Genomic DNA, 5393 nt, shown 5'->3' with positions numbered 1-5393 from the left:
GCCATAGGTCCAAGATCAAGGTGTGGGCAGGGTTGGTTCCTTCCCAGTGCTGTTAGGGAGAATCTGCTCCAGCCTCTCTCCTTCGCTCTTATGCAGATGGCTGTCTTTTCCCTGTCTCTTCACACCGTCTTCCCTCTATGTGTGTCTCTGTGCTCCAATTTCTCTTTTTTTTTTAGACGGAGCCTTGTCTGTCGCCAGGCTGGAGTGCAATAGTGCGATCTCAGACCACTGCAACCTCTGCCTGCCAGGTTCAAGCGATTTTCCTGCCTTAGCCTCCCGAGTAGCTGGGACTACAGGCACGTGCCACCACGCCCAGCTAATTTTTGTATTTTTAGCAGTGACGGGGTTTCACCATGTTGGCCAGGGTGGTCTCCAACTCTTGATCTTGTGATCTGCCTGCCTCGGCCTCCCAAAGTGCTGGGATTACAGGTGTGAGCCACTGCACCTGGCCCCATATTTCCCCTTTTTATAAGGACATCAGTCATATTGGATTACAGACCACACTAACAACCTTGCTTTAACTTGTTGCCTCTATTTCCAGATGAGTCATTTCCTGAAGTACTGGGAGCTTTCACATATGAATCTGGGGACTCAGGGAGGTGTAGGGCAGGGGTCCCCAATCCCCAGGCCACAGACGGGTAGGAGTCTATGGCCTGTTAGGAACAGGGCTGCACGGCAGGAGGTGAGCAGCTGGCAACTGAAACTTCATCTGTATTTTATTTATTTATTTATTTATTTATTTATTTATTTATTTATTTATTTGAGACGGAGTCTCACTCTGTCGCCAGGCTGGAGTGCAGTGGCATGATCTCGGCTCACTGCAACCTCCGCCTCCCAGGTTCAAGCGATTCTCCTTCCTCAGCCTCCCGAGTAACTGGGACTACAGTCACCTGCCACCATGCCCGGCTAATTTTTTTGTATTTTAAGTAGAGACGGGGTTTCACTATGTTGGCCAGGATGGTCTTGATCTCTTGCCCTTGTGATCCACCCACCTTGGCCTCCCAAAGTGCTGGGATTACAGGTATGAGCCACTGCGCCTGGCTGCTTCATCTGTATTTGCAGCCACTCCCCATCACTCGAATTATGGCCTGAGCTCTGCCTCCTGTCAGATGAGCAGAGGCATTAGATTCTCATAGGAGCTCAAACCCTATTGTGAACTGTGCATGTGAGGGATCTAGGTTGCACCCTCCTAATGAAAATCTAATGCCTGATGATCTGTCACTGTCTCCCATCACCCCCAGATGGGACTGTCTAGTTGCAGGAAAACAAGCTCAGGGCTCCCACTGATTCTACATGATGGTGAGTTGTAGAATTATTTCATTACCTATTACAATGTAATAATAATTGAAATAAAGTGCACAATAAATGGAATGGGCTTGAATCATTCCAAAACCATCTCTTGCCCTGTCTGTGGAAAAATTGTCTTTCACTAAGCTGGTCCCTAGTGCCAAAAAGGTCAGGGATCGCTGGTACAGAGGACACAGTTAAACCCATAATGAAACCTGAAGGAAAAAGCATAGAGCAAGATGCACACACAAATTAGGATCCAAATAAGTGATCTATTGTCTGTGAATACCTCCCTTGCCCCAGTTTGGGCAAAGACATACTGATTAATTGTGTTCAAAGGGCAACCCCAAGAACAGTGGAGACCCCCACCCCAAAAGTGAAGAGTACACAGCACAGAAAAGAAATGGACACTTGTTGATTACAAACCTGCTTGTTTTGCCACTAACAAAGTGAGTTTCATGGCCGACTGGCTCTTAGAACTCCAAGTTTTTGCCATCAGTGACTTCAGACATCCTGAGACACCAAAGCTTGATTTATATAACTCTGCTTCCTCTCTGGGGAGGGAAAAGAAAACTATTGAGCTAGTTATGCAAGGAGATGAAATATCCCTTTCTGTTTGTCTTTTGCATTAGCTAATATTTGTGTTCCTGAAAAAGTTGTGGGTCAATTGATTTTGCTAAATGGAATCATTTTAAATGCACCAGGGAAGTCTGTGACTTAAAGGGAACCACACTGAGTTATTTGGGACATTGGGGTGCTCAGTTGGGATGGCTGTGTTTTGGGGTGGTTGTGTTCAGAGGGTGCAAGGTGTGGGAAAAAAAATCCCACCATGGGCCTCAAAAGTGATGGGAGCTGATACATATAGAACTCTGAGCACAATGCCTAACACATAGCAAGCTGTCAGTGACTACCAAAGGCCATCGTCATGTTATGTTCAGTCTTCCCTTTCTGGCCGCCCAGTGGTTCTCCACCCCTCTGCTATGGACTGAATGTTTTTGCAACTTCAAAATTCATAGGGTGAAGCCCTACCCCACGATATGATGGCATTTGGAAGCGGGGCCTTTGGGAGATAATTATGGTTAGATGAGGTCTTGGGGTAGCGTCCCCATGATGGGATTAGTGTCCTTACAAGAAGAGACACCAGCGAGCTCTCTCTCTCCCTCTCTCCCCACCTTGAAGATACAATGAGAAGGTGGCTGTTTGCAAGCCAGGAAAAGAGCCCTCACCGGAAGCTGTACCCTGACCTTGGACTCCATCCTCCAGAACCATGAGAAGACAAATTTCAGTTGTTCAAGCCACCCAGACTATGCTATTTTGTTATGGCAGCCTTAGCTGACTAAGATACCTCCGTTTGAGGTGTCTGTGCATGCAGACCCCTGAAGGCATCTCCTAGGACCTGGGGCTCCTCCTTTTTCTCCTTTTGAAAGGCCTCTCCCTTCTTATTGCATGAATGTGACATCGGTGTCCCTCCATGCCTTCCTGCAGACATAAGTACCCTTGTCACCCCATGTTGCTCCCTCCTTCCCCACTTTCTCCAGCACCCCGACTCTTCCTCTGCCCAAATGTATCCCCTGGGAAGAAGGGCATGGCAGCCATCTGTGCCTTAGTGGGATTTTGTTACCAGGTTTTCTCTAGTGACTCACCTGAGTCTTACATCTTGGAATCACAGAATGTTAGAGTTTATAAGTCTGCTAGTCCAGAGATCTACCAGCTGCACAGAGGGCACTGGGAGCTGCTGTGGGTGGAGAGGAGGAGCCCATGGAAGCATCTGAGTCCCCAACCCTACAGCCAGAGTAACTCCCTTCATCTGTTGCATATGTGCAGCTGGGGCAGGGCTCAGACACCCTCACACAGGCACATGCACACACACACACCTTCCCACACTCACGCACCTGCATGCACACCTGACCTCACACCATATATCACTCTCTCACACTCATACATGCACTCACACCAGTGTCTGTGCATACACACTGATAATCCACCCTCAGGGGCCTGGGGAAGATGGGAACCTCCAGTTGGGGGGAGGAGGACGGGTGAGGAGGGGTTGAACAGGTAGCCACCCAGCATCCATCCCCATCCAGACCCCACAGGCACCACCCAGACCTGGGAGAGACACTTTCCCCATCCAACTCAGCTCCCTGGCTCCCCTTGGGTCAGGAGCTTCCTGGCCTGTGCCCTCCACATTCCCGCAGTGGGCAGGGACTGTAGTGAGGACCCCCAGAGGTCCCATGAACCAAGCAAGTGGACACAGGGGACTGAGTGGGAGCCGAAGGGCGAGGACCCCACCAACAGTGCCCACAGGGACTCACAATGTGACCCCGTTTTGGAGCCAGAGGCAGGGACCCAGGACTTTGGGGGCTTTGTAGGGAAGCTGGAGATAACTTCTTTTGTCTCAAACCTGTCGTTCTCAGATGGGACGACTGTGTCTACAAAGCTGAGGGTCACATGGCCAGTGAATGGCACAGCCGAAACCAGAACTCGCTGTCCTGGTTTCTGTTGCATTAAATGTTCCCCAAGGGGAAGACACGTCCAGGTGCACTGGGTCTCATAGAAGCCTTGGGAGGGGATAGGTATGCACACACGCTCATGTGCCTTGACCCCCTATGCAGGGAAGACAATGGGAAACCCAGAGGAAGGAAAGAGGGGAACCCAGTCCTAGAGCCCGCCATGTGCCAGGCACCACGTGAGTGCCTCACAGGCGCCTTCCCATTTGATCTGCATGAGGTGACTGTTGCTGATGAGGAGACTGGGGCAAAGGACTTGTCCATCTTATGCAGCAGACAAGCAGCAGAGCTAGATTCTAGGTGCAGAGGCCGTGGTCTCTCCCGAACCACACCTTCTCCCACAGCCTGCCTTTGTCCTCCCATTACCCCTCTTCCAACTACTGCTGACAGGTTCAGATCTGCACCCATGCATGTCCAGAGACCTGTACAACCCCATCCAGGGTGCTGCCCAACTCCTCCCAAAGCACCATCAATTCTCGTCCAGAGCCCCGCCCACCCCCAGCCAGAGCCCCACCCACAATCATCCAGAGCCCCACCCACTCTCATCCAGCACCCCACCCAATCCAGCCAGGCCCTGTGCATCCCCAATCAGAGCCACGCCCATTCTCATCCAGGGCCCCGCCCAACTCCTTTCAAAGTGCCACCAATTCTCATCCAGAGCCCTGCCCACCACATTCAGAGCCCCACCCATTCTCATTCAGAGCCGCACCCACCCCACCCAGAGCTCCACCCATCCCCATTCAGGGCCTTGTGCATCCCCATCCAGAGCCTCACCCACTCCCAGCCAGAGCCCCACCCATTCTCATTCAGAGCCCCACCCACCCCATCAGAGCTCCACCCATTGCCAGCCAGGGCCTGTGCATCCCCATTCAGAGCCCCGCCCACTCTCATCCAGAGCCCCGCCCCTCAAGCCAGGCCCCGCCCATGGAAAGCTGACAGGTTCCCTGTTCACCCTCAAGGCGCCTCTTCTCCACCAAGTGGGTTTTCCCGAGCCAACACTTTCAGCCTGGATACAGTTTGGATTCGTTACCTCCAATGTTGGTCCTGGCTATACTCTGTTCTTTTTTAGTTCTATTAATTAAAGCTCTTTGGAAAAAAAAATTAAAAATAAAAAAATTAAAATAAACCAGTGCCAGTGACACTTCCTTCTGTACTTTTGTCTGTGCATTACCCAAGAATCGCTTGAACCCGGCAGGCAGAAGTTGCAGTGAGCCGAGATCGCACCAACGCACTGCAGCCTGGTGACAGAGCGAGACTCCATCTCAAAAAAAAAAAAAGAAAAGAAAAGAAAAGCAAGAAACTAAAAAGAATTAGTCTACAAAGACGGATGACTGGAAATTAGTGATACAACCAGGAGAGCCATGATTTTTTGGTTTGTTTGTTTGAGATGGAGTCTCACTCTGTTGTCCAGGCTGGAGTGCAGTGGCACAATCTCTGCTCACTGCAACCTCCACCTCCTGGGTTCAAGCAGTTAGGAGAGCCATGATTTGATGTGGAGTCCCAGGGAGTGGATCCAGAGTTGCTCCTAATGCAAGAGCCACACTCCACTAGAAACCGAATTGCAACACCCCCATTCTGTCTGGAGACCTGAGGCAACAC

The sequence above is a fragment of the Pongo pygmaeus genome, chromosome 6, assembly GCF_028885625.2.
Source record: "Pongo pygmaeus isolate AG05252 chromosome 6, NHGRI_mPonPyg2-v2.0_pri, whole genome shotgun sequence".
Lineage (NCBI taxonomy): Eukaryota > Metazoa > Chordata > Mammalia > Primates > Hominidae > Pongo > Pongo pygmaeus.
Note: the sequence above shows the minus strand (reverse complement) of the source record.